The 23868-nt window shown below is 36.7% G+C and overlaps 1 protein-coding gene and 1 pseudogene across 3 annotated transcripts in view; both read right to left on the reverse strand.

Annotated features, from left to right (window-relative positions):
- Positions 1-23868, reverse strand: part of Magi2 (membrane associated guanylate kinase, WW and PDZ domain containing 2) — a 1650859-nt gene that overhangs the window by 1320174 nt on the left and 306817 nt on the right. The window lies entirely within an intron of this gene.
- On the reverse strand, positions 15111-15651 carry LOC103732216 (annotated as a pseudogene).

Genomic DNA, 23868 nt, shown 5'->3' on the forward strand with positions numbered 1-23868 from the left:
ATGTAGTTCCACCCCAGGGCCTGCGTTTCAGCCAGTTTTCTGGATGGTTCTTTGCTTTGTTGAAGTTTGAGATGAGAAACTGTATTTTATATGTACAAGGGTTTTACACCTTTTTAATAATGCCTTGACCTTGATATAGGTTTTGTAGGGTCTGGGTCAATACTAGGGGTCTTTTCAAAGAAAAGAGAATGCAGATGGTGCAGATTAGCTATAGGATCTCAGGTAAGATCATGCAAGTGAGTGAAGCAGGAGTTAGAGAAATTCATTTTCATTTTTGGTTCTTAATCACTTTCATCTAACATTAGAAGCCTTGTGATAGCTCAGGTCTCTATCTTTTTTTTTTTTTTCTTAAAACTTTGTTTTCTTCTTCTTTGTTAAAGTCTGAGAGTTGAGCAAGCGTACTATTTCATACTGCTTCCTTCTTCTCACCCGTGGCTTAATTCTCCGTCTATTGTTAAAAGGCAAAACAAGCCCCAGAAAAGAAAAAAGACACTCTTTCTCCCAACATAGGCTTTCTTTTTTAAAGAACTTTTTTAAAGGCAGAGAAAGGTTTAAAGGATGCAACGACTACATTTATGTCACTAGATATATTCTTTAATACTCCTTCACACTTTAGCTTTGACTGCACATTTATGGGTGGGTGCGTTTTAGTTACTAAGTCTGCAGGTAAGCTATGGCTATCATACCATGCAGATATCTTTAGGTATTCGCCTTGCATTTTCTAAAAATAATGCCAATTTCCTAATACTCCAAGGACTGTATAACAACTAAGAAAATGGACAATAATTTTCTAATATTATCTTCCATAGAGTGCACATTAATTTTTCTCAGTTATCCATTTAAATGCCTTTTAGCTATTTCACTTAAGATATAAACTCATTCTCCCATTCCACTCAGAGCGTTTGGTCATATTTCTTCAATTTAATCTGGAATAGCACCCCATACTTTTTCCATAATCACATTAGCATTTTTATGTAGGTCAGCTGTGTTTGGAAAAACCTGTGTTCTAGATTTATCTAGTTTGTTTCATTGTAATTTCATACATTATTTTTAAAAACCTGTGTTTATTGTAACTTGGAGGTAAAAGCTATAGGAAAAGCAGTTTAACCAAGTGTGGTGGCTCACACCAGTAATCACAGCACTTAGGAAGCTCAAAAAATAAATAGGAAACAAAAACAAAAACTCAATGTTAAGTATGTTTAGCAATTTTATATGTGGCAGTGACTGTTCATTGTTCTTTCCAAGCAGGACATCTCTAAGGTCAGATGGCCTCACTATGAATACGTACAATAAAGTTTCCCTTTATAATCAGTTAACAATTTCTGTGGTGATATTTTGACACATGCAGACCAAGTGAGCTTTTTAGAACACGTATGAATGCCTTATTGATGCACCTGTCAAGGAGATGTTTTATATTTTTCAATGTCACTGTGTTTAAAAAAGTGTAATGTTCATGAAAGAATCATGTAAAAGTTTGAAAAGAAGATTAAAACCCAGTCTAAGTTGTAGCCACACAACCAAACTGCAACCATCTAATTCAATAAAACCTTGCAGGAAGGGCAGTTATTTCTTGTCCCTTTAATGACTTTTTATATTTAACTTTTAATTTATTTAACTTATTATGATGGTTATTGTTGCAGTCAGTGGTGGTGGTGGTGATTTATGTGTGTGTGTGTGTGTGTGTGTGTGTGTGTGTGTGTGTGTGATGTGTATGTGTGTGAGTGCAGGCTGGATTGCACCATGGTGCACTTGTGGAGGTCAGAGGATAACTTTTGGATCATATTCAGGTTATTGACCTTGAAAGGTAGTGTTTTTGCGCACTGAGCCATCTTGCAAGTCCCATCTTTTTAATTTTTAAATTTTAATTTCAGTGCACAGACTACTACTCCATAAATACTCATGAAAATCTCTGTAGTTTTCCCTAACTTATACATATCCATCACAGTTAATGTTTATTCAAAATTGAATTTCCTTTAATTTGAGAGGAGACCGGTAACTCAGATACAATTATACTTTACACCAGATTCAGCTAGCTGGAATTTAAGCAGAAGCCACCTCACTCATCACCAAAATTATTTCAAAAAATGATTTTCAAACAATAAATTGAAGATATTATTGGTTCTCAATATGCATTGTAAAGTTGAATGATTAAATGTATTTATAGAGCTTACAATTATTACATTTTAATGTTTAAATATCATTATACAATATTTGATTATCTACAGCCCTACTGCTTCTTGAATTTGTAGATAAATAGGGATTTAATGTGCAATGTTATAAATGTATGCAATTATAGCTATCCACTGCATAGCTCACTTAATTCAATAACCCTTGTCTAAGAAGAATAATTGTGAGTGTAAAAAATAACATTGAGATTTCTAAAAACTGTACCATTTAGAACACTCAGATTTATCAGCTGATCAAGTGGGATAAGAGGTTTGTAGAGAACATTTTAAACAATTTGATCCTTAGTTAAAATTCTAGCAAAGAAAATGAATTTTACTTAAAATGAAAATAGCATGCAGTCAATCCATCAGCAAGCATTCTTAGAAGCCTGACATTTACACTATGTTGTGATTACAGAACAATTAACCACAATTCCTTTTATGGGGCACTCATTCACAATGTACATCATAAGCCATCATAAGTTTTATGTTTGGTTTTCAGGAATAAAATCTCTCAATGTATTGGTTACAATTGGAGGGTAACCAATTGCAATTTTGCTGGGGTGCAAAACCAAGTACCACAAACTGGATGAACTGGAAAAACATGGATTTATTGTCTCACAGTTCTAGGAGTCAGAAGAGTGAAATGGGCAGCTGCTCCTCTGGAGATGCTCAAGAAGGCTCTACCCCTCAACCATTTTCTACTTTCTTGGAATAGCACAATTCCAATATCCTGTGACACCAGTCATACTGGATTAGGGACCAATCCGACCATGATTTCATCTTAAATAATCATATCTACAATGATTTCATTTCCTAGGGTCATTTTTGAATGTAACTGGAGTTAGAACGCCAACATAAGAATTTTGGGGAAATTTAATTCAAAACACAGCAAAGCCAAAAAGACATGTCAATTTTTCTTACAAAAAATGTATTAGTGCAAGGAGTACACTTAGAAGTCCTTTAAAGTTAAATGGAAAATATAAATAAATGTGTAAAAATACATAATCTATCCCATGTTTATAATTTACTGGTTTTTGTGATACTTTCAGTAAACATGTATGCTAAGTAGAATACATAATTCACTTTACTAGTTTACTGACATCCCTTAATATCAAGAAGAAAGGGGGCATAGACATTGTCTTTATTTCAGTGGTTCCAAAATACCACCTCATTTCACAGATTCCCAAGTTCCTGGCCACATCTATTTTTGGATTCCAAAACATACATGCCAAAGGAATTCATCTTGGCCTGTCTGAGATATGCCAATGCTAAAGCTGTTTCTGGTGTGTAGCCACACTCTAGTAGTACCCTTAGAACATTATGGTTCAGGGCTGGAGATGTAGCTCAGTTGGTACAGTGCTTGCTGAGTTGCATTAAATAAACTGAGTGTGATGTCATATGCCTGTAATATTAGCTCTTGAGAGGGAGGTAGGAGGGGCAGAAGTTTAAGGTTGTCCTTGGCTACATAGTGAGTTCAAGGCCAATTATGTCTAAATGAGATCCTGTCTGAAAAAATAATGAAATAAAATAAAATTAGGGCTTACCTAGTCAAATGTTTCAAGTTTCTTTACACTTCTAAACCATCCAGCCACATTCAACTACCAGAACATTAATCCTTATTTAAGGACCAATTGCTTCACCCTGCCTCATTTGTAGAAGGCAAGAAGGAATGGAAGGGAGCAAGAAATAAAAAAATGTCTGAATTTAACCAGAATTATACAATTATAAAGAAACTGATAGCTTATGAAAAATACAATGAAAGATAAAAGCCAGAATGATCAACACTGTGAGCTCTCAAATTAAAATAAGCTAATTATTTCTTTCATTCAGTTTGTCGTTGAGATTTGTTCCTTTATGAGCATTCTGGAATTTAGGAGGCTTGATTTGTGTTTGTTAATTGTAACCAAGGTCTTGAATACTCAATCAGTGAGCAAATACCAGTAATTGACACAAATTTCTTTCCTTTGGATAAATCCAGATACAAGATGGGTTAGGTTAATCTAGGAGAGGTTTCATCTTTAACAGAATTTAATGTTAAAATGTCCAGAAATATAGATAACATGAGGCAGATTTAAAATTCATTATTAGAAATCAATCAATAGTTAATATCAGTAGTTCAAATAAGAAATAGCATACACTTAACAGAGAAGTTGAGATTTTAAACTGACTTTATATTTATTTCTTATTTCAAAAAACTCAATAAATTTTAATTAAAAGATATCTAACCTATTCATGACTATCTATCTGTAATCAACACACATTATGTTTCTCAATAAAGTGTTGAGAAGCATTCAAATTAATGTTAAGAATGGAAACCATGCGTTGTCTGTCATCTTTGGTAGCTCTTGTACTTCCCCAAACACTGGCACATGAAAAAAGGCAGGAAACAGAAGACAGTTATCAGACAGACACAAATGCAATGTAGGAATTAAATGCTTCTGTGTACTTATGTGCAAAATGTGATATTAATGGCATAAACTTTAATAATTTATTTTCTTATACAAAGTCATCTTTTAGAAAATAAAAGTAAAATATGCTTTACATAATAGCCATAGTAAATGTATAAACAAAGGAATGAGTTTCTTAATACATAGAGAGGTCTTCACTGAAAAGCATCAGATAACATTCAGAGAAATGGATGAGGACCACATGTTCCTCCCACAGCAAAAAAAGACTGCATTTCTTAAATAAATTTACTATCTACAATTTCTTATTAAATTTGATTTATTTACTGAAATGTGACAAAATGATTAAGCTAACCTATAAACATAAATATAGAAGACTAATTGTGATGCTGTATTTTGGATCTTGTATATCCTTTAGAAGTTCTTAAGTTAGCAGTCCCCAGCTTGGCACTGTAGGTAGTAGAACCTTTAAGAGGCAGAGCCAGTCACGAGTGTTCTCAAGTAACTAGGGGTCTACCCCTTTGAAGGGGTAATGGTATACCAGCTCCTGACCATAGGGTGACCCAGCCTTTTCTGTCATGTATTCCCACCATGATGGAGTGTGCTGCCACAGGCCCACACAATAGTCTATGGGTCATAGATAGACACTTTCATAACTAAGAACCAAAATACACCTTTTCCTCTTCTTAAGTTGGGGATGCTAGGATAAATGCATGACACACTGAAAGATATCTGAAAATTTACAATGATCTGGAATGGGCTTGTCATATAAAAATCTTAAAATATATAAAGCTCAAATCATGTTATAATTTTATGTGAAAATAATGTGTATGGAACAGAATTTATAGCTCTTTTTTATTTTATTCTTTAAAAATTTAATACATTGTATTTTCCATCCATCACTCTCCATCCACCCTACCCAGAATGCCTCTCATCACACCTCCCTCACAACTTCATATGCTCTTTTATTATTTAATTTTAACCCACTGAATCCAATTAAAATTGCTCATAAGTACATGGGCTTGGGACCATCCACTAGGAGTGTGCCACACTCCTGAAGAAAAGTGACCCTGCCTCCAGCACCAATAACTCCTTAGCTAGGACTGGGGCCTAGGGAGACACTCCCCAATCTATGCGAATATTTTTAACTGGCTTGATCATGTACAGATCTTGTGTAGGTGCCATGGCTGCCATAAGTTCATGCGTGCAACAGTCATGTCATGTTCAGAAGACAGCATTTTCCAGCACTCTTTCCTATCTTACACTCTTACATTCTTTCAACCCCCTTTTGCCTAGTGTTTGCTGAGCCTTGGAGGGCAGGGAGTTGATACAGATATTCCATCCACAGCTGAGCAATTGCTCATTTCATCTATTTTCTTTCAACAGCAATGTATCTTTGCATTAATGATTACCCACTGCAATAAAAATGTCTCTGGCCAAGGTTGGGAGCAGCACAGATCTGTGGATATAATTGTAAGTATTTATCGAAGGCAATTGGCAACATGAGCATTTAGAAAAACATCAATAGATTCTCCTGTAGGACCTATGACTTCTCTAACCATGGGTTTTGACAGTATTTACCATACCAACAGGAATGCCTTCCTATGAAGCAGACCTCAAATCAAATCAAGAAAACAATTGGCTGCTCCCATAAAGTCTTTCTACACTTGTACCATGGACACGTCTTGCCTGGAAAGTTTATCATTATAGTATGCAGGGTTCTGCACTGGGTAAGTCCATTGGTGTCTTTCAGCAGCCTGCACAGCATCTTCCAGCCCTATGACAGATAGCCAGCAGGGAGTTTCTGCTCAGTTCAACACCGATTTCTCTTTGGAGAAATTGAAGTGTGTGGTATCTTCAGCATTAGGGTCTTACTATCTAGTTATGGGGGAACAATTAAGAGCAATGACAATAGCTTGTGTTCTTTCATTTCAGCTACAGATACACTTGTTAGTGAATCTGTGTGTTGTGAGTGTTCTGGATTAAGATGCAGATGTGTTTCTTTGATACAGGCTGTGATTTAAAAAAGTATTTTTTACAGCATTTTACAACAGTTTCCCATATTATGTATTTTACAGTCTTTCAACCCCCTCTTGTCCTGTTCTCTGAGTCTTGGAGGGCAGGGAGTTGATATCTATGACACATCCAGAGCTGAACAGTTTCTTATTTCCTGTAATTTTGTTCAACAGTAATGTTTCTCTGTCTTAACTATTACCCACAAAATACAGAGCAAAATGCTCTGTAATAAATGATTAGGGAAATGAATTCATTATGCTCTACCTTTCTGATGAATAACAAAATATGGTAAAGCTGCATCAGAAATTTTAAACAAAATTATTAGAGTAAATTTGCATGCAAATGCCATCTCTGAAAGAATCATTGAAGTTGAAAAGAAAATCCCAATGAAAAAGGATTGCCTGCTTGAATTTTCACCTTTGAAATTCCATAGTTCAGAATATAATAAAAAAGAAGGAACCTGACAAATGAGGGTGAGTAATTACAATAGAATATCCTTCATGAATGGAGGAAAGAGCAGGACCCTAAATGTATAAGCAAGCCTTATATGTAAATTTCTAAAAGCGCCAATCCTATAACAAGTAGGTAATTGCAGGAAAGGCTTGCATTTGCATAAAAAAGTTTATATTCACTCAAAGAAATAAGATATTACATAGCAATGAAATGGACTCTTCCTTATCAAGTTTCAAAACCACTTTTGAAAAAGACAGAAGCATTGTCAGAGGCAATGGAAATTGGTTTTCACCATTTCATAATCCTGCTTGGTAATGTATTGAGAACCTAAAATGTTATTTTTTTTTTGACCTAGTAATTCCATTTTGTGAATGCTCCAAAAGGTATATTTTGAAGCATGCACCCCATTCAGCACCTCTTATTATTTCTTATAACAGTGCTAATTATGTGCTCTGCATGAAAGTAAGTAGAGCACCCTGGAGTAAATGCACCTTTCCTCTAAATACATTTTAATGGAGCAGAAAGAAACTTAGTCTGTAAGCAAAATAAGCTGAATCAGAACTTTATACTAGTAAGCAAAGGAAAATGATTGGGCAGAAAGTCAGAAGACAGTGATCTTTCTGAGTGGAGACATGATGAAAATTGTGGTTATTTTAAATTTTCTTCTTTATATTTACTTTGAAACAAATCAAACTCCCTGTTGCTCTTCTGATCTTGCCATACTATGGTTCTCTAAGGATTTCCCTAAATGAGGAGATTAGAATGACTTCAAATCAACACATTCGTTTTCCTTATCTAAATTGGTTCTTTGAAAAATGAATGCCTGAAGGTGTTGTAAACTGTTCATTTAAGTTCAATTAAGCAATCCCCTAGTCACTTTCTCTTTTGTATTTCAGTGTTTTTTCTTAACGTAAACCTTGAATGTAGTGTTCACTTCAGGCATTTTCATTCATCCTTTCTCACCTACTGAGAACCAGAATTTGAGGGAGCTAACAAACCTACTAAGATAATAGCTTCCCATTAAACATGAATTAATATGTTAAGACTGTGAAAGATAACAAAGCTTGCAAAATAGATACATATGTTATCCTTCAGCTTCAGCATACTGTATGTTGATTACTTTATACTGCAAATGAATGTAGTGAACACCTCGATGGTGCACTCACATATCCCTTTAAAGATTAATTGAAGCCACCATGGAGACTAGCTGAGTCAAGTTGACCAAGGCCAGACCCCTTAAGGGAGCAACCTGCATCCACTGACAGATAGGAAAATAAAGACCTCATGCTCTTAGCCTGTTTTGGGAGGACTCTGAAGTCCCCTCTATGTTGATGGATTCTGAAGGATTGTCCTTTGGGATTGGGTCTACACTGCAGTTAGATCTTTACCTCTGCCAAGTTTTTGTTTCCTTTTTCCATTGTATGTTTGTTGACTTAGAGGCATGCCCTAAAAACAAAACTCAACCAAGGTAAACTCCAAATGGAATCAAAACCCAGTTTGAGACAGTAAATCACTATTCTGGATGCAAGTGGGCTAGTGAGCTTCTGGATATATTATTATTTCATAAATAATGAACAAAAATTCAGGATTAGAGGTACGGTTTTAATAACTGGAAGTAACATAATAAAATTCATCTTCAAACATTATAGAATGTATTGGGATATATTATTGGTTATCATCATTAAAGGCTGTTGGTTTCTAACATCATAACATACCATAATCCTTACTTATGAGAACCTGACAATAACTTATTTTGGAATATTTTCCATAAGAAATGTTTTGGTTGTTTTTTTGTTGTTGCTGTTTGTTGTTTGTTTTAAACACCTCTTTCAGTAGCAGCTTTGGAGTTAATTTAATACAATGATGGCTGCACTGAAAGCCCTATTTGCTACCGTTATGTGATATCAGTGAAGCAGTTGGCTCTGGCCTCTGCCTTCTTCTCCCTGTGGCAAGCAAGGATCATGTAAGTTTAGCAAATTGAAGTGGACTTTGACACTTCTTAGTGTTTAAAGTGTGCAAACGGAAAACTGCTAAGACTTGTAGGCCTGATTTGCTGGTCTTTGGACTGAAGCTCTTTGCTGCCCTCCACAGACGACTGGGAATGAAAATGGCACAGCCCTTCACATGCAGTTATTTCTCAGCTATATTTTTGTTCTGAAAAACGTAATAGAAGAATGAAGTAAATAGATGCTATTTCAGTCAAATGGGATATAAGAATCTCTTTTCACTATAATTTCTGTTTTAGCACGCAATGCAAAATAAGTCAGACACAAGAAGACAAATGCTGTATCTCCTCACACTTAAAAAGAAGCTAAATAAATTGGTCTCACAGATGTAGAGAACTGGTGATCAGAGATTAGGAAGGGCAAGGAGTGGAAAAACACAGGGAGATGTTGGTTATGAAGCATGGAAATAGACAGACAGACAGACAGACAGACACACACACACACACACACACACACATGCACGCACGCAGGTGCCTGTGGAGGCCCGTAGACCCTGAAGGTGGAACTACAGATGGTTGCGAGCTGTCAGATGTGGTTACTGGGAACAAAACTGGTTCTCTGCAAGAGCATCAAGCACTCTTAATAGCTAAGCTGTCTCCTTAGCACCTAAACAAACAAGTTTACGTTTATTTTATGTAACATACCACTGTAGGCCCTTGGGCTACGTCAGCAAAACAGAAGCAAAAATTCCTACCACTGTGGTACTTTATTCCATCTTGTCATGGTATTATGATAAAGGGGCGGGGGGAATTAACAAAAAAAATAGCCAGAAATTCATATGACAGAAAAAAGTTAATGAGTAAAAAGCTACAAGAAGGGAATGCATGTGTGTTAGTGTTTGTAAGATTGTAATTTACAATAGGGTAACTCATTGGTAAGACTTAACGAAAGGGCTTATGCATGGGAACCTATGGTTAAGGATGTTTCAGAGTGAGAGAGGGCAAGTCCTGAGGTGGGAACTTGTCTTGCTGAGACAATAGAAGGATTTATTTTGCTTTAAAAAGTCCTAGCCCAATGCTTATATGAACATTTCAAATTCAATTATCAATATATTTTAAAATAGACAGAACAGGAAAAGAGAGTGATGTCTTACTTCTTGCCCTTATCCTCAGGAAAATAAGCACATATTACTTCTAAATAAACTCCATTTCGTTTTTTTCAAAATATTTTATTTATTATTTTTATTTGATGTGTATGAGTGTATTGCCTGCATATATGTGAGTGCACCAGTGTTGTGCAATGCCGTGGAGGTCAGAAGAGGGCTTTGGATTCCCCATATGGGTGCTGGGAATCGAACCCGGGTCCTCTGCAAGAGCAGTCAGTGCTCTTAACCGCTGAGCCATCTCTCCAGCCCCCATTTTTATTTCTTGAAGACCAAGTCTTCAAGAAATAATAACAAATAAAACAGGGTATTCTGTTGCCTCATTTACATAAAAGGCAAGACACTGCATGTACTATTATGTTCCTTGCTTGTCATCCTCCCCACATAGTGTTATCCTAAAGATCTTTACCCATCAGTGCACAGGAATTTCCCTATACTTATTTAATTCTTGACTGGTGGATATTAGAATTATTTCCTAAGCAACATTGCTATGTATATACATGAACAAACAGGACAGGCTCACACATTTATTTTAAAAACTGCTTAAATGAAATATAATACAGTAGAAATTTCAAAGACACACATGTAGATACTGAAAATCCCGGCCCAAATCCCATCTTCAGGGTAGAGACACCAATACTCCAGGTGTTGGGAATTCTGATAGTGCACATTACTGAGTCTCCCACCAGATGCTCCCCTTCATCCTAGGAAGAGATTCTGCCGCCATGAAACAGCCTTGGCTAATAGCTGTGGGAGGAAAACTCAACTCTTAGCTGGAGCATCTGAGTTCCACAGTGCTCCCCAGATTCAGCTCTGGTCTGGGTTCTGTCTCCTGGGTTAGCTTTTTTCTCCCCCTTCCCAGTCCTGTGACTTTCACTTCCTTAAAGCTGTATCCAAAGAGCACGTCCCCTAAAATTTCTACTAGCTGCTTTTCTCTTACTTTAGGTTTTCAAAGAACCCAATTTAAACCAAGGGATTTACATAGATTAAATCCAGAGTTAGTAAAACTAAGGTTAGTCCTATTACGATGTTGAAGATTTTAGTCAATATTTTAAATATTTTGAAATTTTAATTTTCCACCATTTTGTCAAAAAACATCTATTTTATTTTTTGTGTCCTCATTGTGCTTCATTGAGGTATAATTTATGTTCTGTGAAACTCATTGTTTTTAACAAAGCGTTGTGTATACTCTTATTCACACAGTCATGTACTAATAACCACAGTGAAGATACAGACTGGAAAGATGGCTCAGCAGTTAAGAGCACTGACTGCTCTTGTGGAAGACCTGGGTTCAGTTCCTAGCACCCAGATGGTGGCTAACAACTGTTTGGAATTCCAGTTTCAAGGGATCTGACGCCTTCTTCTGGTTCCCATAGGCATTTCATGCATGGACTCATTTATGTACATGTACAAAAGACATTTATACACATAAAATAAACAATTCATTGAAAACAGATATAGAACAGTTCTATTATCAGGAAAAAGAAAGCTCCTCCATGCCATTTGTCAAACTCTGTATTTGCATCTACTAATCTCTTTTTATGGTGTTGGGACTTTTTGCATGCTAGTCAAATGCTTATCACTGAGCCCTGTCTCCAGCCTTACATTAAAAAAAAAAAAAAGTGAATGTTTTTCTAATTACTATATTTGTAAAGATATTTGAAAGAATAAAAAATTTTTTTGGTCTTTTTGAGACAGGGTCTCCCTGTAGCCCCAGCTGTCCTAGAACTCTCTATGTAGACCAGGCTGGCCTTGAACTCACAGAGATCCACCTGCCTCTGCCTCCCGAGTGCTGGGATTAAGGTGTGGAAAGAATAAATTTTAAAAATATTTTCTCCCATCCTGAAACTTAATAATTTTCTTAAGAATACTTTCAAAGATATTTCATGTAATTTTAAAAAACCAATATCATATATAGCAAAGGCTATATAAGATAAAAGTATATGTAGTAAAACTTGCTTTTTTCACTATATATTGTCATTATAAAGTGTATCATTGTTGATGACTAAGTACACTTTCTTTAAAAAATAACTGACAAAATTAAGTCCAAATTATTATTTTCACATTATGCTACCAGTAAAAAACAAAACAAAACAAAACACCTTAAAAAAGACCTGAAGTGGGAATGTTAGGGAAACACCTGCATGCTCACTGTAGCACTGCTCACAGATACATAAAAAACCTCAGTATCTGTCAAAGGACACACAGATAAATAGTATGGTATATACAGACATTAGAGCACTATTTAGCACTTTAAAAGAAGGAAATTCTGTCATTTGTGACAATATGGATGACCCTAAAGAAGAGTAGTGACATGAAACTAGGTAGGCACAGGACAAATATGGCTCATTTTGACTCTGATGTGGAATGCAAAAAGACAAGCTCATGGTCATAGAAAGAAGAACAATGGTGTCCTAAGGGAGGAGTTGGGGTGGGAGAAGAGGGGGGCAACAGAGTGGCAGTTAGCAGGAATATCTTCAACCGCTATTGAACAGAAAGTAACCATAATTAGTAATAATAAATCCTGCATTTCAAAACTAATAAAATAATATATTTCAGTTTCTAATTACAAAAGAAATAAATATATGAGGTGACAGAGATGTTATTTAGCTTGATATAATCAGTTTACAATGTATATATGTTATAACATCACACTGCATCCCATACATATGTTGAATTATTAATTTGTCAAAAAATTAAAATGAAAAAACTAAGAACTTGATTTGGATTTTTTTTGAAAATACTAACTCTATTGTAGTAGATTGTTCTTAAAGGGTAGGACATAAAACAGTGTGCAAAGCTGGGTTTGGTGTTATTGTACGCACCTTTAATCCCAGCACTCTGGAGGCAGAAGAAAGCAGATCTCTCTGAGTACAAAGCCAACCCCATCTAAAAAGTGAATTCAGGACAGCTAGGAATACATAGTGAGACCCTATCTCAAGATAAAAATCCAGCAAAAACCCAACAAAAGCATATATGAATGAGCAAGTTTGCATTTGGTGAAATAACTTACAGAGTGAAAACAAGACAAGTCGACTTATTTCTAAGCCCTATGAGTTACTTGCAATGTAGTCACAAAACAACAAATATTTGCAATCTTGAATAAAATCGAAATGAGCATAGACTGCAATTCTGATTCTATCAAAGTGTTAAGACAGTTTCACAGCTATTCAGTTTTCAGATATTTTTTTTTCATCCTTAAAGAAGAAAAGTGAAGTTGACCTGACATATGAAGGAGACCTGAAAAAAATTCAGAATCTTCTATTTCTAATACATAATAATGACCAACAAGGAGGAGAACATGGTGACTCATATAACAGACAGAATGTATCAAAAAAGAAGAGTCAGGGCCAAATTATAGCATTTAAGGTCCTGGAAGCTAATGGGTGATTTGTTGACAAACTCAACATAGATGGGCCCAGCTTTGCAGATAAGGAATCAATGTGTATGTTACAATCTCTTCCCTTATCTGAATAGAGAATTTAAAAAATTGATTCTGGGGAGAAATGACTAAATTATAAACAATGGTTCTGAAATTTCCAGAAAGAGAAGAACCCATGGAACTCAACAAATGCTCACTAGTTTCCTTTCAGTGGAATGAGATACACATTCTCGTTTGAGAATAATAAACCCTGAGACAAGACTAGTTTTTCTTTCTTTAAAAATATTTTATTATTTTTATTTTATGTGTATTCGTGTATTGCCTGCATGTAGGTAAGTTCTCCCATGTCATACAATGCCCTCAGAGGACAGAAGAGGCTGTTGAATACCCTGGAACTGGAGTTACAGACGGTTGTTAGCTGCCATGTGGGTTCTGGGATTCAAACCCACATCTTCTGCAAGAGCAGCCAGTGTTCTTAACCACTGAGTCATCTCTTCAGTCTCCTCTCCTTTTTTTTTTTTTTTTTTTTTTAGCTAACAATAGACTATTACTTAGCTGATATCCAATGATATTTTCTAAATGAATCAATTTATTAATGGATGAATCAACCTACATTTAGCCAATTCATTCTACTTCCCAGAAACCAAGACTTCCTTTAAAACAAAAATGAATATCCCCTATGATGAACATGATACTTGGAGATTCTTCACAGAACAATGTTGCATGGAAATATGATCAAGGACAAATACTTCAAAGATAATTTAGGTTATAGTTCTGAATTCTTCTTAAAATGAGACAGATAATCCTTCTGATGAGATTCTTCCAAAGCCAGTAGGGAGTGAAGACCACTGCTGGATGCACACAGCTATTAAATTGCAATGATCAGGTCTCATTCAAATTGATACCTTGCTGCGCAGACACCAGCCTGTACCTTAAGACATTTGCTTGTATGAACATAAAATATGCCATTCTGTAGAAATGTCAGGTCTAAATGTCAGGTCTTAATCTCTTTTGGTGGTGATTTCATGTCTTAAAATTAATTGCAAATACACACACACATTCACTGTAGACATACATAACCTGACAAATGCTGTGAGTCCCAATTTTTTCTGTTGTATCCCAAATGCCTTAGAGGCCAGCTTGATTTACTTTAGACTGTATGGATAACGTCACAGTATAATTGTGTAAAAGTTGTGACTTTGTAATGTCAGACTCCCTAAAGTGTCAACTGAAATGTGATTTTTGTCTGTAGTCTAGATATCTAGACATCTAGACACTGGACATCTAAGTATTTGAAATATCTCCTCAGACTATCACCTTCTGCTGCATCCTTGGAACACTCCTAGGTGGGGTGGAGTGTACTCTGGCAAATGATTGGACAGGCATAAGGGAAGGTTTATCATCCTTTTCTAGTGTCTGGTGTCACGATGGGAGTACCTGCTTTAAATCGCTGTGCATCCCTGCCTGTTTGTCTCATGGCTCATTTCCTGCCCTGGGAGCCCGACCTTAACCCTTGATGGGGAGAATTGTGGCCATGGCACAGAGCTGGTACAGCCAAGTGAGTGAATGTGAGTGAAATGACTGGGGTCTGGGGTGATAGGAGGGCCAAGAGTAGCATAGGCATTTTAGTCCTTAGTGCCATGTTTGAGGATGCTGGTGAACTCTACATAGCTGAAGTTGTCTTTCTTATCAATGGGTGCCTTGTGGTACATCTCATCCACCCCCTAGTCTGTGAAAGGCTGGTCCACGATGGTACAGCTTCTGAAAGTGATCCTTATGGATGGAGCCCGAGGCCTCCTTGTCCTAGCAGGCGAAGGCATTGAGGGTCATGTCCTAGAGGTCTGTGCCATTCAGCTTCTCACAAATATGGTGAAGATCCTATTGAAGCTGATGAGCCCCAAGGCCTTGCTCATCATGCCCTCCAGGTACTCCTCTGCTGGCTCTTCCCCAGAGAAAACAGCATGTTGTACAGGTCCTCCTTGTCAACGAAGCCATTACAGCTGTGGCTGATCATGTTGAAGGGCTCCTTATGCTCTTTGAACCTGTGGTCAAACATGATGAAGACATTGGATGTAGTCCACCCCTTGGTGGTTTTGGCCTTAGCTGGCTGGTTAGACATCTTGGCTTTGAGTGAGAGTGGATTCCCTGGTGCAAAGAAGGCTCTGGTTGAAATGCGGTGTTATTAAGACACTATTCCTTAGTAAAAAAGGATTAAGGCTGTATTTATTTTTAAAAGTTGTGATTTTTCCCAGGACAAATGTTAATTTTTAGAAGCAATTACAATTATAATGGAAATATTCACAGAAACTAAACATCTACTTGTGGGAAATTGGTGGTAGAAATGAGACATGGACCATGTCGGAAGGAGCTAATTTGATCTGCTGCTTCGATTTTCAACATAATGAATAAAACATTGTAATGACTTTAAAATTTATATAATTTAGTTATAAAATGCTAATATAGGTACCAGTATTGTTTTAACTATAATAATATAATTAAATTCAACCTGGTTCTATTTCAATAAAGGAAAAGTTATATTTTCTTCAGTTGGTGTTGATTCTAAGAAGGAACTATCTTGGATAGATCTATTAAGAAAAATCACAACAATCTCAGAATCTTTTCATAACTTATTACTTACCCTTACTTGACCTACAAATTATACTAAGCAATGAATATCCAAGGAATTATACATGTTTCTATATATAGAATAAGACAAACCATTAATTATTTGCAATGTTTCTTTTCACAGCAAGAATTTACTTGATGTACATATTTTAATTATTGATTATTCTAGAGAAAAAAATAGCTGATAATGGATCTGAATTGTTTTTACTTGATATCAATCAGATATCTTAATCTATTAAAAATTTTAGAAGCTCTAGATTTATTGGGTTTTCTGTGAGCAGGACAGCCAGAGAAGGCAGTAAGAGCTCAGTGGAGGATATTTGAAGCCTCAGAATCAAGGAACCCAAGTTCAGCCCATTCTCCAAAGCCAAAAGTATGAGCCCTGAGAGGGCGCTCAGGGCCAGATCTAGACTCCAAAGAAAACAGAGCCTGGAGTTTGAGGAGAAAGTTCTGCAGGTCTATTTTCTGGGCTCCATCAGGACCTTCAGGCAACTAGATGTCATCAGCCTAGATTCGGAATATTCTCTGAAAGCAGTTATTTACTAATTGTCCTGGCATCCTTTAGTCCTGTCAAATGAAACATCACTGTCTTTTTTCCATTCTTAAATTTTTGGTTTGTTTTATTATGATTGAGTGCTAAGAAACTGATTTATATTTGGACCACCATTTCTTTATTATTGAATACATGTTTTGAGACTACCATTTCTTAGTTTTACTTTTATTCTCTGTGGTCCATTAAAGAGAATGATATTATTACTTTGTCATACATATTACAAATACTCTCAAGCTAAATGATGCTGTTTGGGATGGGTGATGGCTCAGTGTACCATTCCAAAGTTTCTAATTTCTTTTAGAACAAATCTTATTAATTTTTCTGTGTTTTCTGATTTTAGGAGTATTTCCTGAGGTTAAGTAAATATCAACAAGTTTATATATGTAAGGATATATTGCCCTAATTTTTCCTCTCATTTACTAAAAAAAATTAGTAATTGTTTTATAATTACTATGAAACATATGTATTCATATGTATGCAGGAGTTGTTTTATTCCTAAGAGTTATTTGAGTGCGCTAATGTTAACGTAATTTAACAAAAGATATAGCCTGGTGTGTTGGTGTACATCTTTAATCCAAATACTTGGGAGGTAGAGGCCAAGGGATCTTTGCAAGTTTGAGACCAGCCTGGTCTACCCAGTGAGTTCCAGCATCTATCAATTGCCAATAGATCCCCAGTTAGGACTGGGGTTTCTTCTCTGCCTCCCCCCAATACTCTGGAGTTTTCTCTGCCTCAGGCTTGCTGTCATCCTGTCAGAAATGCTGTGGATTCGTATGAGCAACGATCCTGTGGTGTCCAGACAATATGTTTTCCTTGTAGTCATCTACCATCTCTCACTTTTACAGGCTTTCTGCTCCATTTTCTATAATGATCCCTGAGCCTTGGGAGGAGAGGTATTTTTCAAGGTTAAATGATTAGCATTTGAACAGTATTAATCAAGGACACCAATTTGATTAATATATAATTTAAAAGCCTCATTCTGTCTCTTTGAGAAGAATAAATTGAGAGAGTAAAACAGAAGAAATGGTAAGATCAATTACCCAACCCTTGCAGTCATCCATACAAGTTTTAATGACTGCCTGAGATAGAATGAGGGTAATTTTCACTTAATTTGAAATACAGCTGTAATATAGAATATACAGGACTTTTTGTGATTCACTAAATATGCAGGAATTCAGTATGCCACCCAGGGTTTTGGTAGTGCAGTATATCATGACAGGAAAAAGTAGGAAGTAATCAGATCTTAAATGTTAACCATCCTTGCATTTATAAAATGAATATTCTGTTTGACTTTTAAAGTTAATATATTGTTTGCTTTTCAGGTCTATAATTTTAATTCAACTCTAACACCTGTCATCTCTTCCCGCCTGACATCCATGAATGCTGAATTACAATATGGTCTTCTAGAGACCTCCTCCTCAGAGGATTGTAGTGATACAGATATGAGAAAGGTGTATGTACTATAAGGACCTTACAGTCCAGTGATTCCAAAATGTGCAACTAGGTTGCCAAGGAGACAGATTCCTGGGTTTCTGTCTACCTGAAGCTTCTGACTGCCTGGGGAATGCAGCATTTTTCTGAGATACTGTTCAGTTCAGTACAAAAAAATCCACCTAGAGCACTTTTTGATTAACTTCACAAGAGTCTAGCATTGTTGAAAACTGTTTTAAAAATCTTCATTTTCTACAAAATTCAAATAGAACTTCTTAGCCTTCTGTTATTATTCTTTTTAATAAAGTTTCAATTTAGCTCTTCAATGGCCATGCTTCATGTACTCCAACATTTCTACTGAAAGTGTGAACATTTAATTGGCGTTATTGACAGCGATCAAGAGCTTGTTAAAGCCATGGAATCTCAGGCCCCTTTCTACACCTACTAAATCAGAAACGTCCATTTAACAAGAGCCCTGGGAGATAATATGCATATTAAAATTTGAGAAGCAAGAGTCACAAGGGCAGTTTCTTAAATGAACATCTATTCCCTTTCCTCAACCTGCAATCCTATTTCCTGCATCACAAAAATATACAAATTCTGCCAGTTATATTATTACTAACAAATCTGGGTTCTGTGTAGGCCATTATGAATTGTGTTTTTCACATACATTTTAATTGGTTATTTTCTGTGTAACAAATTGCTAACTCAATTTTTTACTTTGACTTACTGAACTTCTCCATTCATCTCACAGACTTTACTTAAATGTAGTTTTCCTGGTGTGTAATCATCCAATTTCCACATAGCTAAAGTATTCTGTCTTCTAGACTATTTCCTTTGTGCACGTGTTGCCTATGCCTCCCACTTTCTAATATATGAGATAGTTACTACAAAAGATGTCTTATGTCCATTTCCTATCTGAACTTGGAGCTTCCTATACAACACAAAGATAATGCTCAGTAACAGTGGATTAAATAAACCAGTAAATAATGCAACCTCCCCTCACTTCTTCCATTCTACCATTCTTAGCTCTTATCTAAGCAACCATTGGGGTTCAGCCGAGTTAATATCAACATTCCACAAGGATAAGCGGTTCTGTTTTGAATTGCCTAAGAGGCATGCCTAGAGCACACTTGAATTCTGTAGGACAAAACTTTGCTTTATAATGGCAATTATATTTTGGCCATGGGATAGAAAACAAGAAGTCTGACCAATGAATGAGCGAAAACAATAAAGTGTAACTCAGTCAAGCTTTTAGAAAATTCTAGAGTCTTTCATCAGCAATATTAAACATAGTAGTTATATGAATTCATGAAGTTACTCAGCTGTTGATCCTGATGGTGAACTGATTTGCACTGTCTACTCTGCCCACTGTTGCCCTCGTTTGTCAGCACCACTCCTGACAGCCTTACTGCTCAGCTCCATCAATACTAGAAGCTGCCATCTCCTAACTCCTTAACACCTTCTCTGCAGGCAGTGTCCCATAAACACCTTCTCTGCAGTGTCCCATCTAATCCTGTCAATTAGGCATTATTACATTTCTAGTAAGGAACTGAAATGAACTGCTCCCGTATTCCTTATCCAGAATAGAATGTTGTATTTAGGAGTTCTTCCAAACCTGTACCATTCAACATGTTAATAAAGTTTATCAGTCTATGACCTCCACCAATCTTATTGATTTCAAAGTTGGACAGAGGCAATGTTCTTAGTCTCTTAGACTTAATGTCCTGTCTTTTCTGTTCTTTTAGAAGGAAGTAAAATTGTGACACTTGGTCTCCTGCTACTAATAGTATACCCATCTGAATGCAGTAAATCAGATGTTTAGTGTCTCATGCTTATAGTAAAACATGTCTCCAAATTTCATAATATGTACTGAAACAGAATGAGACAAATATTGAATTCTACTGACCATTGTCTCGTGTTTTATTAAAGGTCACAATTCAAAGTCTCTGGAACATAAACAAAGAATAAGCAGGGGTAGTATCAACAGAGTACAGGTATTGCCAAGGCTCTGAAATAAAACATCTACAAAGCACCAGCATTTCTTGGGGACATGAAGGCTCATCCTTTCTAAGTGCGAACCTTTCTAAGTGAACTCGCAGTTTGCAATTTGAAGTAGGGTGGGATAATACAACATGAGCACATGGTGAGAAGAAAAGTGACACACGGGTGTCTGTCACCTGTTCTGTGTTGACACTGTTCACATATAATGGTGCTTCATGAGAACAGAATTTTGGTATCTCAATATGTGTGGGAGTTCAGTAGGATTCAAAGTGAGGTATATCACCATAATTATCACTATGCCAGAGTAAATAGGGCTGCTCAATTGTACTTTTCATCTGAAACAGAGCATGCGTTGAATGAAGAAAGAATACAGTGACACTCTAGAAAATGCATAAACATTCCCATAACCTTTCTTCATCTTGCCACTTTCCTTCTGAAAAGCCTATCAATAGTGCTGAAATTTACATCATAAAAGAAAAAGGTGAAATACAGTCTATAATTGCTTTTACTTTCATTTTTTCGTTACTATCCACAAGCCAAAGTTAAAGATTGTTGTTAGGTGTAGATGCATAAAGAAGGGAAATATAAACAGTTGATCTTCTGCAATGTGTCTACTGTTGTGGTAAGAACAAAATATATATGCAAATATACATTATAGGATATGAATCATGTCATTTTAGTGATTCAACAAGCATGCTAAATATTCTTATATTTGCATTTAAAGCTGACATTTCACAAAGTAAAGATGAATGGTAAAATTCATGGTCAGAACTAAAAAATTTAACTTAGGATGACATTAAATAGCACACAAAGATAGTGTGAAAAGTTAGGACAGAGATTGGAAAAATGCAAAAGCTTTCCATTTTAGTTCCTCCAATGGCACTTTCCACTTTGGTTCTGAAGAGGGGCCACATTTTTATATTTCTCAATGAGCGAATTACACAGCTGGCTTTGGGTATGATGTTACATTAAGGGCTTTTCGTATGTGTGCTTGCAAAGATTATGCTGTTCTCATATAAAAATAAAATGATTATTTTTTTAGAGTTTTCATTATCATAAAATGTAATTCTGTACTTTTTCTGAGGACATTGCAAATTGGTCTTTGTGTGTGTGTGTGTGTGTGTGTGTGTGTGTGTGTGTGTGTGTGCTGTACAGAGAAGAAATGGGAAGAAGCCTCTGACAAGCCACCAAAAATCAACCTCACCCTTTAATTGATCAAGTGGAAATATTGTTTTCCTTAGGAACAAGTGCTCTACTTAGCACACTCATCCTGGAAAAGGTCATTTCTTAAGTGGTGTTCAGGCAGCTGGAAAGTTGAAATGACCTCCCACAAGTGAGTCATTTATTCTTTTCTTGCTGACAAGGTAGATCTCAAGCACATTTATTAGATCTTCTGAAAAAAAGTTGAATTTCAAAATGTAGACAAAGAATTTTCTGGATGATTCTAATTTTACTATTTCATTGAACATTTACAAGAAAAGCTAAAAAGCTACTATACACTATATAAGCTTATGAAAAATGAGCTATGCAACCCCTCCCCCTCATTTGGTGGGGAACTATTTTAAGAGGAGACTGGTGCTCTTCCAGGAAATGTCAATTATTTACCAAGTTTTTGAAAACAGTTTTGTTATTTAGTGGCTATTCTCAAAAGCTACCATAAATGTAACAACTGTTTTAGAACAGTGATGGTCATGCATTTTAATGTATTTGTAGGGTATTGAAAAGATGAAGCACTAATTCCAACAGGAGTGGACTAAATTTATATTCTGATTAGGTTTTACTGATTACTTCTGGAATCAGAATTTTCTCTTCTGCTCTAGCAGCTACAGTCCTTCACTACAGTCAATCGAGTTTATAGGCTTTGCATATTTCTTGTATGTCTCATGCATTTAATATTGTTTATAATAAAAACAGATTTAAATAAGAAACCCAGTATCTCACCTTTTGGTGTCTAAATGAAATCTTTGTTAGGAATTATTGTGTGGAAAGGGATAGTATTTCTTTTACAATTTCAAAGTGAATAAAAAAATCCTCATGCTTTTGGTGACTATTTGCTATGGTAAAGGTTATGAGAATTAATGGAGAGAATCAAATTACTTTAAATGGGACACTGATGAAAAACATCATTCTGAATCATCAATTATGCCATCAGCCAACATGAAGATATTATATAATTTTTTGGGGGGTCTTTTTGAGACAGGGTCTCCCTGTAGCCCCAGCTGTCCTGGAACTCACTATGTAGACCAGGCTGGCCTTGAACTCACAGAGATCCACCTGCCTCTGCCTCCCGAGTGGTAGTGCTGGGATTAAAGGTGTGCGCCACCACACCTGGCTGATGTTATATAATTTTAAGTAAATATGGCTGAAGCTCAAATATTAAAAGCCATTAGACCTAATGACATTTTTGACCCTTTTAAATTCTTTTATGATTCAATTACTACCTTCCTTGAAAAGATAAAATTAACAGTTGACAGTATATTTATTGTCATTGGCTTGGTGGACATGAGAGAATAAGTGATCACACAGGAATCAAAACAATGTGGCCAGATGATCTCTATTAGTTAGCTTCAAGCACAGTTAAACAGATACCCCTGACTAATGTGGAGGTATTGAGATCTTTCCTTATGAATGGAAGTAAATAGTATACATTACCTGACATTGGACAGGTGCCTTTCATCCAGTGAGCTTTTAATGGCAAATAACTACTTTCCCACACTACACACCCTCCCTTGTCATAAATGCTGGATCATATTGTAAGAAAGCTTAAAAATGCAGATGAAGGAAAGATAGTAAATCTTATAATCTAAGTAAGATACTCATATTAAAAGCAGTGTCAAAAAAGAAAGTGTATTTGTGTTTTAGAATTAGAAGCAGACAATTTATTCTTATGTCTATTTTAAAAAAGTAAAAGTGACTCCTATCCTCAGGCCTCTTGGGGTAAGTCTATAGCGCAGCCCTCCGCGCCTTGACTCCCCAAGCCACATTCACCCTTCCATCTCCCCCGCTGTTCGCTACTCCCAGTTTGGGACCTGCGCCATTCCCAGTTTTGGGGCCCCAGACACCTGGGGAACCAATACTGCTTCCTGATCCTCCTCACCCAGACCAACTTAGTGCCTTTCTTGGGGCCCAGGAGCACTGCTTCTGGTCCTGGCCCCGCTCTCACCTTTCTCTGCATCCCTGGACCTGCACCACCTGCTAACTCTCCTAGCCTGCACTCCTATCCTCAGGCCTCTTGGGGTAAGTCTACAGCGCAGGCCTCCGCACCTTGACTCCCCAAGCCACATTCACCCTTCCATCTCCCCCGCCATTCGCTACTCCTAGTTTGGGACCTGCGCCATCCCTAGACTTGGGGCCCCAGACACTGGGGGAACCAATACTGCTTCCTGACCCTTCTCACCCAGACCAACTTAGTGCCTTTCTTGGGCACCAGGGGCACCGCTTCTGGACCTGGCCCCGCCCTCACCTCCCTCTACTTCCCTGGTCCTGCAACACCTGCCAGCCTCTTGCTGGGGCTAACAGCCTCTTTCTGGGGCTCCGAGGTTTACCTTTCCTCTCCCTGATCCTTTGCATCCAGTACAACCCAGCTACTCAATCCACTCCCTGGGAAATCTTGGGGTTTCTTCTCACCCCATCTGCCTTTGCATCCCTGCAAGGCATGGACACGGCCAGGGTCTCAGGTCAGTCCAACACCCAAGTTCCTGAGGCCAAAAGCATTCTTAGAAG

The sequence above is a fragment of the Nannospalax galili genome, unplaced genomic scaffold (genome assembly GCF_000622305.1).
Source record: "Nannospalax galili isolate Female #2095 unplaced genomic scaffold, S.galili_v1.0 scaffold312, whole genome shotgun sequence".
NCBI lineage: Eukaryota > Metazoa > Chordata > Mammalia > Rodentia > Spalacidae > Nannospalax > Nannospalax galili.